Genomic DNA, 14508 nt, shown 5'->3' with positions numbered 1-14508 from the left:
GGAAGTTCCATCTTACCTTCCAACATCCACAATACTTGTCCCATTGTTGGCCTCACATTTTAATCCTCTTCAATGCATAGCAACCCTACTACAATGGCTCTTCTGGCTTCTCCTATAACCAAACCCTCTTGATTTCATTCGCCAACGGGATCCTCTGAAACTTCTACTACTACTACTTGCATACCAAGCACTACTACTACTACTCATAGAGTCATTTAGCTTGTGATCACTATGAACCCTTTTCACAACTAAGCCTTTGTTTTTTTTTGTTTCTTCCTCCAAACATATGGACTGCTTCTATGAGCAAGTTGGGAAGGAGGCAAAAGATGACTACCTGAACAAGAAGAGTTGTGTTTGGGTGAATGGCCTTATTATCATTGAAGCGGGCCCTTCTTGTTAGAATAAATTAATTATTCAGCATGTTCCAGAACATTTAGTGGTCGGTGGTCAACACAAACCACTCATTTTCCATGTGTAGCCGTCCAAACACCAGCTAACACACCAGCCTCACCGTCCAGTATTGATTGTATTGCCAACTCTTTGCTACAACATTTAATATGCATTTGCTTATAAATAGAATAAGCTGGACCTGTGATCAGCAGAGCCCATTTTAGGTTTCTCCATGCCTTCTCCTCTCTATGGTTTTCTCCTTTGTTTGCTGTATTCTAATTTTTTATCACTTCTGGCCTGACTACTGGAGCCCTCCATCATACTTGAGAAAGCCGAGTGCATTTTCATTTGCTGATTGTTGCCACTCCCTATCTTTTTCAAGGCTTGCACGTCCATAATAGGGGTCTTTCCTACTACATTCTTGAGCTCTATAGGACCAATTTTCGACCTCGCGGTGAGGCACAATCTCCAGGTGTTGCCAAGCATCAACCAGGCAATAAACAAAAGCAAGCGGTCCATGAGCCATAGTGGGAGCCATCTCATCGTTGCCATGGCCACTTTGAAAGTGGACTTCCCAAACATCTCTAGTGGTAGCACATGTACTTGCGCATTCCCAAGAACACATTTCAGTTCCACAATTCCCGAATCCACATGCCACGACGGATTAGAAAAGATAAAAAGCTCAAAAATTGATTGCGACATTCCAGTTAACATTTCAAGGGTCAAGCTTTCACAGCTCAATATTGAAGATACTTTAGCTAAATAAAAGTTGAAACAAGGTCATGGCATTGTGGTTGGCAAGGTCCAGACTGACTTCCATTCCACTGTTACCACATCCAACCATGAGAAACTTCTTCCCCTGCTAGCTTGCACAATTTTTTTACTCGCAGGCATGAACAATCTGCCCTCTAAAGCACTCAGCACCAGTAATATCCGGAATCACTGGCTCCGCATTCTCTCCGGTGGCAACAATTAGCCAATGGAAAATGTACTCAAACTTGCATAAACTGCTCTTGGTGCTAACTCTCCACAAACCACGGGTCTCATTATACTTGGCAAACTTGACGCACTCGTTGAACCTGGGATTGAGTTCGAACTCCCTAGCGTAGGATTCTAAGTAGTCTATGAACTGCGACTTGGAAGGATAAGTGTGGAAATCTTCAGGAAATGGCATTCTGGGGAGCTTGCAGAATTGTTTGGGAAGATGGAGCTTGGGTCTATTGTAGGTCCTACGCTACCAGAGAGAGGCTATGCAATCGGCTTTCTCAAGTATGATGGAGGGCACTCCTTGCTCTTTCAATCAGGCTCCAGTAGCCAGGCCAAAAGGCCCCGCTCCAAAGATAATAGGGCCATTCACCCAAACACACCTCTTCCTATTCAGGTAGTCATCATTTTCCTCCTTCCCAACTTGCTCACAAAAGTGGTCCATATGTTTGGAGGAAGAAACAAAACAAAAAAAAGGTTCAGTTGTGAAAGGGTTCACAGTGATCACAAGCTAAATGACTCTATGAGTAGTAGTAGTAGCGCTTGGTATGCAAGTATAGTAGAAGTTCCAGAGGGTCCCGTTGGCAAATGAAGTCAAGATGACGGAAAATAATGCTTTTTTGAATCTAAAATGCTCATGTCAAGATTCCTTCGGCTAGAAATGATTTTAAGGAGAGTCCTACCATAACTATACACATCAACCTTTGGAGTTATTGGAAGACCTAAGAGCCACTATGGGGCCAAGTGACCCCTTGTTCCTCTCATTGTTGTCAGGACCCGGCTGAAATCTCTACCAACCAGCTTGGCCATCCCAAAATCAGCCAACTTTAGGGAAAATTTATTGTCCACTATGAGATGGAAAGAAGAAACTGGAGAAAACTACGGCAATGTCATGAGATGAATGATAGAAACATCAAACACGAACATCACCTTACAAGTTGCATATATTCATTCACGGCAAGCACATAGGGATGATGCCTTAGCAAACATGTGTTTCTTCAAATTGTAGCTCATTACTACAAATGACCATGGATAAATTATTGTACATTCCTCCTACCCACTCTTCACCACATTGAGGCTACTTCACATGGTGCTCATGCAAGTAAGAGGCATTGCTGCCCAAATTAACTCCCAAAGGTTTTTGTGTGAGTCTAGATTCCTCCAGCAATGACTTCTACACAAAAAAAAAAAAACCACTACTATTTTATTCAAAAGAAACCAATAAATATGATATGCATCTATAATCAATTTGCAGTGTGAACAAAAAATAAACTAAAGTAATAGGAAACCACCACAATGTTTTTTATTTCATCTGTTCAAGGTAGAGTACAAATAATTTTACAATATCTCAACCTTCTTCTCATAGAAAAGAAAAACAAATCATATATCTAGCAATTAATGTTGGAGAGAAAATATAAATAATGACGAACAATTTAAAACTATTTTTGGCAACCACTAGACCCATAAAGGTTTTATTTAATCCTTTACTAAAGTGATAACAAAATATTAAAGTATGCCCTAACATAACAAAACATTAAAACATGGCTTAAAATAACAAAACATTAAAACACCCCCCATAAACAATACAAAAATATTATTCTTGTGCAAATGTAGCTACTCCTGTAGCATACTCCTTGGGGTAAATTTGGTCTCAAGTCCTCTTGGAGACCAACTGTTGGAGATCCCCACCTTCTCTTAGAATTTTTATTTCTGGTAACCAAATGGCTTCAGAATCTGGAAGGCCCTTCCTCTTGACCAAGTGTTATATGTGCACTTTGTGTGTTGTCCTCATGGCCTCTCTGCTATTGATGATGCACTCCATCTGTGGCTTCTCTTTAGGAGGCAATTCTTAAATCTAGTCATTTGATTGATTTTTTGTTGCTTCTGCACCAATTTCTTTGTTTGAACCTCTATACAATGTGAGATCTAGGACATTAAATATAGGTGAAATAGCTATATCACCAAGTAATGCTACCTTGTATGCATTTTGTCTGTACTTTTCTAGAATTTTACATAGTTCAATCTTCTTCATTATTAACTTTGTGTGACTACCCCGAGGTAATTGATCACTGTTCAAGTGTACCATAACCAAATTCCCAACTTGGAGCTGCACATTCCTTCTCTTCAAGTTTGCCTTAGCCTTCATCTTTAGGCTATTTTATTGCAAAGTTTTCCTCACATGCTCATGCACTTCCACCATTGCTTGAGAACACTCTTCTACATGTCCACTCCTTTTCTCCAAACCATCCATATTCCTAAGTTTAAAAACTCCCCTTGGATGTCTCCCATAAACAACTTCAGAAGGACTCATGCTTGTGCTATGATTTACTGAGTCATTGTATGCAAACTCTGCCTGAGGTATGATGGCATCCCAACTACCGCCATGTTCCCATGTCAAACATCTTAAAAGGTTTCCCAAGGACCTATTAACCACCTTAGTTTGCCCATCTATTTAACAATGATAGGTTGAACTGAAAGATAAATTTGTGCCCAACTTATTCCATAGGGTCCTCCAAAAGTGACCCACAAACTTGTTGTCCTTTTCAGATACAATGCTCAATGGAAAACCATGAATATGAACTATTTCTTTAAAGAACAGCCCTACAATATAACTAGCATCATTAGTGGTTTTACATAGAATAAAGTGAGCCATTTTACTCAAATTAATCAACAACTACAAATATGATGTCATAACCTATCTTTGTCCTTGATAATCCCACCACAAAATCAATACTCAAACACTCTTAAGGTATATTCAGTATGGGTAGAGGCTGATAAAGTCCAACATTTGTTGACCCTCCCTTTGCCCTTTGACATACAAGACAACCTTTGACAAATTTCTTCATGTCTATTTGCATCTTGGGCCAATAATAAAATCTTTGTACCAATGCCAATGTCTTTTTGAAGCCGAAATGACCACTAAGACATCCACAATGTTTCTCTTTCATGACATTTTCCTGCATAGAACATTTGGGAATACATAGTTGGCTTCCCTTAAATAGCAGTCCATCTTGCACAATGAATTTACAAAAATCAAAATGAAAACTATCTTCCAACTTGTGCAAACCTTATATGCTTTGCTGAAATCTCCATCTTCCACATACATTCCCATCAATGCATCTACACCCATGCTTTGTAGTTGTACTTCTTGCAATGTTAGCATTCTCCTGCAAAGTGCATCATCCACCTTATTGGCTTGTCCCTTCTGATGCTTGATTGTAAGGTTTAAGCCTACAAACTCTCAACCCATTTCATGTGCCTATGGTTGAGGTTTTCTTGTCCATTCAAGAAACTAAGAGCATGGTTGTTAGTATACAAAATAAACTCCTTAGGCAGAAAATAGTGCCTCCATTTTTTCAATGCATGGACCATGACATACAATTCTAGATCATAAGAAGAATATTTCCTCTTTGCTTCATGCAGCTTCTCACTGAAAAATGCAATAGGTATTTCATCTTGACTAAGAATAGCCCCTATTGCAAAGCCACTAGCATCACATTCTATTGTAAAAACATTATTAAAATCTAGTAAAACAAGAATACAATAATTTGCTACCTTTTGCCTGAGTTCCTCAAAACTCTTATTTGTTGCACTATTCCATTCGAACTTCACTTTACCTCCTCCCTTGATGTTGTCTAAAATTGGTGCACAAATGTTGCTGAAGTTCCTTATGAACTTCCTGTAGAATGTGGCCAAGCCATGGAAACTTTGAACCTCTCCAATAGCCCTTGGTGTTGGCCAATTAATAATTGCCCCTAGTTTAGATGGATCCATTTTCAGATCTCCCTTGGATATCACAAGTCCAAGATACACCAACTTTTGTTTCAAAAAGTCACACTTCTCCAAATTTATCTTCAACTTTTGTTCCTATAGCCTCTGTAAAACCATCTTCAAATGTTGCAAATGATCTTCCTTATTCCTGCTATACACCAAAATGTAATCAAGGTAGATAACAACAAACTTTCTAATTAAATCCTACAAAACTTCATTCATTAGTCACATAAATGTACTAGGAACATTAGACAAACCAAATGGCATAACCAATTATTCATACAGTCCTTCATTAGGTTTAAAGGCCTTCTTCCATTCATCCCCCTCTCGTATCCTTATTTGATGATATCTACTTTTGAAATCTATTTTGAAAAAATATAAAGCTCCCCCCAAATAATCCAACAAATCTTCTATTCTAGTAATAGGAAATCTATATCTTATAGTTATCCTATTAATGGCCCTAGAATCGATACACAACTACCACTTACCATCCTTCTTTGGAGCAAGAACTAAGGGTATAGCACATGGGCTAAGACTTTTCCTTATCAACCCCTTGTCAAGCAACTCTTGTATTTTCCTAGCAATCTCTTCATTCTTCTATGGTGTCATCTTATACGTTTCCTTGTTGTCTAGTGACTTATGACTCTTATCGGTGGCAAAGACTCAAGCATTACCTCAATAATGATGTCCTTGTACTGGTTCAACAACTCTTCAACTTCTCTTAGGCTTGTTGTTCTATGTTCATTCTTCCTATCTTCCTTAGGCATCAGCACCAACACAAAGCCTATTCAATCTTCTTCTTCAACAATATTAATGAACTCTTTCTCACCCATAATTAACACACTTGGTCCAACTTGACCAACCCCTTTCTCTTCTCCCTCAAGATTCAATTTGTATGTTACTCCATCCTTTTGGAAGCTATAAAAATTCTTCTCAGCATCAGAGCATGCCTTCCTATCGAATTGCCAAGGTCTTCCCAAGAAGAGCTGGCAAGCATCCATGGGCAAGATATTACATAATATTTTATCCTTATATCCCCCTATAGTGAACTCTACCCAAGCTTGCTCATTCACAACTTCCTGTTGCCCTTTGTTCAACCAACTAACCTTGTATGGACAAGAATGTGGAAGTCTCTCTAAGTTCAATTTGTTTAAAGCCTCAAGTAAGATGATATTATCCATGGAACCCAAATCAATTATCCCCTTGCACAAATTGCCTTTCACCTTGAACTAAATTCGAAAAAGAGCCCTCCTTTGAGTGGTATCTTCTCTCACTAGTTCCTTAATAAGTGTCCTCCTTAACATGAGACTTTCTCCTTGAGCCTTTGTCATCAACTAAACTTTTGATGAGTTCATACCCACATTATCTTCTAGCACATAAGTGACTTTCCTTTCTCCATTTTGGGAAGTAGACACACTTTGTGGACACTTATATGTTGGGTGTCCCATCTAACCACAATTGTAACACTTCATTCTTGAGAACCTAGATCCTCTACCTAATCCACTCGACCTTCCTCCATTAGATCCCCTTCCACCATAGCCTCCTCTATTACTTGAGTCACTTGCTCCTTGGGGTTAGACTCGCCTTGGCATCTCTGGCCTTCTCCTTTATTGTTAAAGTTTCCTCTACCTTAGTCATTCCTTCCACTTCTCCCTCCTTATTTTTGATCACACTTCCTCTTTAGCTTCTCTTCAACTTTAAGAGCAAGTTGAAAATACTTCCCCAATGTATTTAGGGCCAAGAGGTTGATCTCCTCCTGTATGTTCATTCATTCTTTTAGGTTCCTCCTCTTGTTTCTTTTCCCAACAGTTAACCTATGAAACTCGTCCATATAAGCATTCACATCCATCTCTTGCTTCTTCAAGCTTTGCAAATTTTTGAACAACTACACCTCATGATCTATAGGCAGAAATTATGTGTTGATTTTTTTCCTTCATCACTTTCCATGAAGAAATTAGACTTATATTATTTTGTATCCTTTCTTCTTGAATATAATTCCACCATGAAGGACCAAATTCTCTCAATTTTCTTTTTGCAATCCTTACCCTATCATTCTTTGGAACTTCATTCAACTCGAAGTAATTGGTGATTGCTCCAATCCATTGAATCACTTCCTCACTATTGAGACTACCTCCATATGTAGGTAGCCTATCAGTAACATCTCCTCTTATTGACTTCAAAGCATTAATGAGTGCCTTTTGATCTATAGGCGATTCCATTGATGGATGCTTGTCTTGTTCTCCTTCTTCATCTCCACTGGCACCTTCTTCCATCTCATTCTCCTTGTCCTTGTCACTAGACCACTTCTTGAACTCCTTCAACTTATGTTCTAGAAGTTCTTCCATCATCTTCTTGATGGCATCTGGAGTCATACTTTTAGGAGGCATGGTGTGAGCCTTAGCTTCAGCTTGTGATTCTTCTATAGACATAAACTTCCTAGCAAAACCTTGTCTCGCTCTAATACCAATATGATGAGGAGAAATCAAGAATAAAGTCTGTAATAGCTTCACTATGAGATGGAAAGAAGAAATTGGAGAAAACTATAGCAACATCATGAGATGAATGTTAGAAACATGAAACATGAGTAAAACCTTATAGGTTTCATCTATTCATTCATGGCAAGCACATAGGGATGTTGCCTTACCAAACATGTGTTTCTTCAAATTGTAGCAAGTTCCTGCAAATAACCATGGAAAAATTATTGTACATTCCTCCTACCTACTATCCACCACACTTCACATGGTGCTCATGTAAGAAAGAGCTATTTTTTCCCAAATTAACTCCTAGAGGTTTTTGTGTGAGTCTACATTCCTATAGCAATCACTTCTACACAAAAAATAAATGTCACTACTATTTTATTCAAAAGAACCAATAAATATGATATGCATCTCTAATCAATTTTCAATGTGAAAAAAAAAAAACTAAAGTAATAGGAAACCACGAATTTTTATTCTTATTTCATCTATTTAGGGCAATGTACAAATAATTTCACAATATCTCGGCCTTCTCACAAAAAAGAGAAAAAAAATCATATAACCAGCCATCGATGTTGGAGAGAATATATAAATAATGACAAACAATTTAAAACTATTTTTGGCAACCACCAAACCCATAAAGGTTTTATTTAATCCTTTACTAAAGTGATAACAAAAAATTAAAATATGCCCTAACATAACAAAATATTAAAACATGCCCTAAAATAATAAAACATTAAAACACCCCCCATAAACAATACAAAAACATTATTCCTGTGCACTTGTAGCTGCTCCTACAGCACAAGCTTAACATCATTATGAATGATGCACTCTCTACATTCTTCATGCAAATAAAATAACCACCTTGTTATGCCGAAGGTGATCTAAAATCTAGTCCTCCAATCGAGTACCTTTCGTTTGATTTGGGAGCTGCTTCTAAAGAGTAGTGAATTCAATGACCCATTCTGCATGTAATCATAAACAAGGAATCTCTAAGATCCTTTTACACAAAATCCTCTGAGCGTTACCATACTACTACAGAGAGGGCAATATAAATACATTTTTGAGACAATTTATTGATCAATTGTCTTAATCTTAGACAATAAAAAAGGTTTGTATCCTGGCAAATTTTGTCTTTAACCAAGTGTTTTTAAATATTGTCTGTATAAGATAATATTTAACAAAAGTAATTTCTTCTCGTAAGAAACAATTTCACCTTTGTCTTTTTGGAAAAAATATTTCTTCAATCCCAACTATTATCTCTATAGAGACAATACATGCTTATTGTCACTCTGGAGACATTATTAAACAAATCTATTAAAAATTATGTTAAATTGATATTTCTTTACTATGATTTCGACATCCACCATTTGTAGAAAGTATCAATACCAATATTCAATGTAATTATTTGTAATATTCAAGAAAGTAACATCACACAATAACTTAACCAGAAAAAACATTTTAATTGATTTATTTCCAATGCTTAGTTTCTGACAAAATGATGTGGGAGCTCATCACCACAACAAAAAAGTCTATTATGGATATGGGATGACCATAATTGAATAATAACATTGATTTTCTTTACTCTATAGCATCATAGTGAAGTACTTAACTGACCATACATTGGCCACCATGTTTAATGGTGTAGTACAAAATATCCTTGATTTAAATACATCTACTTTTGAAGAAAATCATAAGCAAAGATCTTCTTCAAATGTGAAGTGAGATTTCACTCTTTTTATAATCCATGATCTTCAAATTCCTGCACTTTTTGTACAATCTAATATGGCACAATCCGCAATGATGTGAATGCCCATCTTAGTGAGATACGTGGCTTGCAACTAATAATAAACACAATCAAGCTCCGTTCAAAGTTCATCTTTGGAGGTAGCATAAAGAACTTTTTCTCTGATATGAGATGTAGGAAAAGACATGATGATATCATTTAAAAACTCACCACATTTATTCACCACATATAGATTTTGAAGTTACACGTTGATGTGCAATTTGTTTAGTTAAATTGTTAAGGGAAAACAAAGTAGATAAAATTACATCCAATTGGGCACCACCTACTTTAATACTCACCATATTTTGGAACTAAAAAATTATTGTTTCAAATTTCAATTGATGCACCATATTTATGTATGAATTACATTCACATAAGAACAATGAATGAAATGAAAAAGAACTGACTAGTCATTGAAGAATATCTAGCTTTTCTGGTTGTCGTCAATAGCTACAAAATTGAAATAAAAAACAACATATTTACAGTCACTGTCAATGGAGCGAGGCTATAAAATCAGCATAGCTTTTTTCCATACCTCCAATTTGTTTTTGATTTAGTAAAAAAAAGTTTTAAAGGACTAGAAGTGTTCTAGAGAGAAGCATGAGAAAAGAACAACAAAGAGAAGAAACCAAAAACAACATGAAATAGACCTCAGACAACAAAAAAGAGGTCATAGAAGATAGTGTTGGAAAAGATAGCAAAAGTCCAACAAAGGTACAACAACCAACCAACCAACTAAGGAGTATTAATCAAATTCATAGCCTAGTCCACTACAGAATAAATGGTTTCAACAACAGCTTTCACCTCATCTTTCTTACTAGTTTCCCCAATCTTCTTCGAATGGGCCCGAGTATGCTTGCTAGGTCCTTAAGAATCAGCCCTCATGGGAGAATTGTGGCCTTTATCTATCTCATTCTTCTTCAGGGAATTAGTCACACTATCCACCAATTTTTTAAGTTGTTTATCCATGTTACCCAACCTAGTTCCAAGTTTTGACACCTTCCCTTGGATACTACTAATGTCCTTGTCCATAACCCTTTGCTTAGCTTCCATCATAGGGATCTTGTGCATTATATTTTTCTCTTCTTCGGCATTGCCTATGACCTCTAAAAGCTTATGAATGTGATGTCCTAAGGTTCTTTCTCCTCTAGCCATTTTGCTCAATTGATCTATTTCCTTGTTCAACAACACCATTTTTTGCTTTTGGATACCAATGTCCTTTTGAATAGAGTTGAGGTTACCAAATAAGCCTTTAGGAGACCCTAGCCCACCACCGGCGTAATCACCCCCATCAGATTTAGACCCTTGTTCACCATCATTAGCATAGTCAGAATCCTTATTCATCTTATTAACATTTTTATTATCCTGTCATCGCATAGACTTCCTTCTCCTTTCCAAGAATTGAGGCAAGGGCTCATCATCATAATGAAGAGAAACCCTCTCATCATGAAATCCCTTTCCCTTTCCTTTGCTACCTCCCCTATTTTTGATGTGCTCTCTGACAATTTCTTCAACATAGTCATTTTCTCTCTCTCGGTCAGAATCTTCTTTCTCAACATTCTTTTTCTTTTTCTTATTGCTACCTCCCGAACCTTTTTTTGGGCTAACTGGACCCCCATCAGCCTCATCTTGCATATCAAAGTCATAGCCCTTTTCTTGAATGCTCCCTTTAGTATCTTGATCACCCCCTTTAAAGTTTCTAGGTTTCAAGATTTTTTTTGGATTTGAGCACATTCATAATCAAAACCATTTAACCTTCATGGTAGACATGTTAACCAGTTAGGTCATGCTAGATGGCTTGAGTAGAGATGGAAACAAATTGCACCAGATAGGAAGGAAAATTCACCCTAATATCATGTCAAAAATGGTTTGCCAGCTCACAAAGTGGTAACCTTAAAATTTTATATATCTACCATCCAAAGTCAAATATTCCATAATAACAAAGATTGCAAACTACCATGGATGAGACATAGAAGCCAGGTTTAAAAAAAAGTTACCTATCTTAACCAGACGATTTCTTTCCTATTCTATCTCAAAAAACTAATCAATTACCTTATCTAAGATCTTCATTTCCCTATAAAAATTCATCTTGTCCAAATCCAAACTAGTAGCCTTTGCGATGGTCTCTTTCATGACCTCCATCCTCTGATTCTTGACCAACACCAAACTGTGCTTCCAAGATTTAACGAACTGCTGCATGATTGCAAGGTTATTTCCTTTGAGTCTCTCCATGTAATTGGTAAAATTGGCATGCCTGAGGATGTCCCAAACCTCTAGTTTATTCTTCCATTCTGCACAGTTGGGCGGTTTGACCCATTTCCTCTTTCCCCCCATTATTTCTGCTATAGATGCACTAGTTTGCTCACACTGAAAAACCCCAAACACTCTATAATCACCACTACCTAAGCACAGATAGAAAGAAGCAACCCATAATCCATGCTAGTTGCCCACATTTCTAAAAAAAATTGCCCATCTCACTCCAAAGGAGTAAAATTCATAATTCACTGATAGCATCATTATTAAGGGATTTTTGTTGGGATTTTCTTTTGTCATGCTTAACATGCTCACGGCCATCAATAGGTAAAGTTTCATACGACTTCCATATGATCTTTTGATCATTACCACACACCACATTCAAAGTCCAATTGGCTAAACCATTGGCTTCTCTATAATTATGGGATATTATACATTTTGGAAAGAATTAATAATATAACCTGCCTTAGAAATAATATTGCTAATGGTCCATGAAGGTGGGTTAATTTTCTTTAAGTAGATTATGATATTAATGGAATCACCTTCAATCCAAATGTTTTTCAAATTCAAATATTTGGCATAAATAAGACCATAAAGTGCAACAGAGGCTTCAACAACATGATTGGTTTGACACCCCAAAGGTACAACCATACCACCAACAAAGTCACCATTAGAATTTCTAATCACCACTCCACAACCAACGATGCCTAGGTTCCCTCTTGAGGCCCCATCAAAGTTAATCTTAAACTAGTTAGTTGGAGGGCAATCTCATCTTGTGCTTTCGCTTGGGTTAGGATCCTTTGTGTTCAATATCAAACTCCTAATATTCCAATTATTAATCACCCCCACATCCCATTCATTTGAAGGTTATTTTCCCATACCACAAATTTTTATATTTTCATACAAAAGGACCTTGATTTTATGCCAAACCTAAATTGGATTGGATTCCACCCCTCTAAAGATCCTATCATTACGTTCCTTCCATATACCCAAGCAAAGATAACGAAGGATAAAATCCCACAATTTAGTAATCAAAGGGTTCTTAGAAGGACCTTTCCAACAAGAAAATAATAGTTGGATGGTAGCATGAGAGACCTAGTCCATGTTCATTAAACTCCAAATTTTATCCCAAACCTTGTAAGTGAAGGAACAATGAAGCATAATATGATCCACTGATTCCCCATCATTCTTGCAAAGAGCACATTGATTAACAATGAAGAACCCCCTCTTCTCAAGATTGTCAAGAGTTAATATTTTAATTTGCAAAATAATCCAAAAAGAGATATTAAATTTAGGAGTCATACCTTTCACCCAAGCCATAGCCTAGCAAGGTACATCATGATCCTCAAAAGAGTTAGCATAGGTTGATGCAATAGAGTACACACCACTAGGATCCACTTTCCAAATTAGAACATCCTCTTCATGGTTTAGACAAAAAGAAATCAAGTATTTAGCAAGATCTGCCAAATTTAGATCCACCCAAAGAAGATTCACCCATAAATCATCCTTCCAATAATAGTTGACTAGAGTACCAAACTGATTCTTGCACTACACCATAAACCCATTCCATCTTGGGTCTTCACAAAAGGGGTAATCCAAAATCCAAATATCTTCCCCAAAAAGGACTTTCAAACCATTTCCAACCTTCCATTTAACTCCTTTCTTTAAAATGTGTTTAAATTTCTTAGCATTCTTCCATATCTAAGATCCCCCTTGATCAATATCAGAAAAAAGGAAATGCTGAAAATCAAAGTTATCCCAATTATATTTGTCATCCTGGATATTCCTCCATTCCCCCTCTTCCTTATGCCATCTCCAAAGAAGTTTAGCCAGTAAGAGTTCATTCATAGTAGAAATCCTTCGTAGCCCAAGGCTTCCCTTACCCCTAGGAATACAAACATTCTCCCAAGCAATAAGAGGAAGTCTCTTTTTAGTCTCCATACTTGTCCATAAGAAGGTCTTCTCTATTTTCTCAATAGCAAGTGCATACTTTCTTGAGATTTTAAAGACACTCAAAGCATAGAGCTTTACACTTTGAAGGATAGATTTCAAAACAATAACCTTCCCAGCCTAACTTAGGGGAGATCCCTTCGAGCTAGCAAGTTTCAAGTGTATCTTATCAATCAGAGAGTTCCAAAAGCTATCAGGAGGAGATGACCCCAAAGGTAACCCTAGATAAGTACTTGGCAAGGCTCCACTCTCACATCCAATAATCCTTTTAATCTTTGATTGTCTAGCCTCACTAACATTGATAAAGTAAATTACACTTTTATTCCAATTAATGGTTTGGTTAGTAGCATCAACATAGTCAATCAAAGCCTTCTTAATATTCCTAGAATTTCTCACTAAAGCCTCCCCCATGACAATAGAGTCATCCACAAATTGCTAATGCGAGCAGACGAGAGTAGAGGAAGAAGGGTTGAGACCCACAAAGTCTCCTTTCACTACAAAATTAATCACAAATCTTCCCAAGCATTCAACCAAGATAATAAAGAGTATAAGAGAAATTTGATCTCCCTATCTTAGGCCCCTAGAAGCCTTAAAAAAGGAGGAAGGTTAACCATTAACAAGTATTGAGAAGGAAGCCAAAGAAATTAACATAAAGATAAGATCCCTGAATCTCTTATCATAGCCAAACGCTTCCAACCCCCTGAGAAGGAAGTTCCAGTCAACTCTATCATATGCTTTAGAGAGATCAAGCTTAAGAAGAAACCCTTGCTTCTTAGACACCACAAGAGAATGGATGTTTCCATGAATAGATATTATGGAGTCCAAGATTTGTCTACCCATAACAAAACTATTTTGCTAACTAGGAATGATAGCCAAAAGAATGGAGAGAATTCTAAGAGT

General features: G+C 37.0%; 2 pseudogenes; both read right to left on the bottom strand.

Annotated features, from left to right (window-relative positions):
- Window positions 1–636: 636 nt before the first annotated feature.
- On the bottom strand, window positions 637–1819 carry LOC149560719 (putative indole-3-pyruvate monooxygenase YUCCA5 pseudogene; annotated as a pseudogene).
- Window positions 1820–1968: 149 nt separating this feature from the next.
- LOC149560717 (G-type lectin S-receptor-like serine/threonine-protein kinase At2g19130) overlaps window positions 1969–14508 on the bottom strand; it is an 82791-nt pseudogene continuing 70251 nt past the window's right edge.

The sequence above is a fragment of the Cupressus sempervirens genome, chromosome 4, assembly GCF_028749045.1.
Source record: "Cupressus sempervirens isolate cs-2001-9-10 chromosome 4, ASM2874904v1, whole genome shotgun sequence".
In the NCBI taxonomy this organism is placed as follows: Eukaryota; Viridiplantae; Streptophyta; class Pinopsida; order Cupressales; family Cupressaceae; genus Cupressus; species Cupressus sempervirens.
Note: the sequence above shows the minus strand (reverse complement) of the source record. Positions and strands in the feature narration are given on the sequence as shown.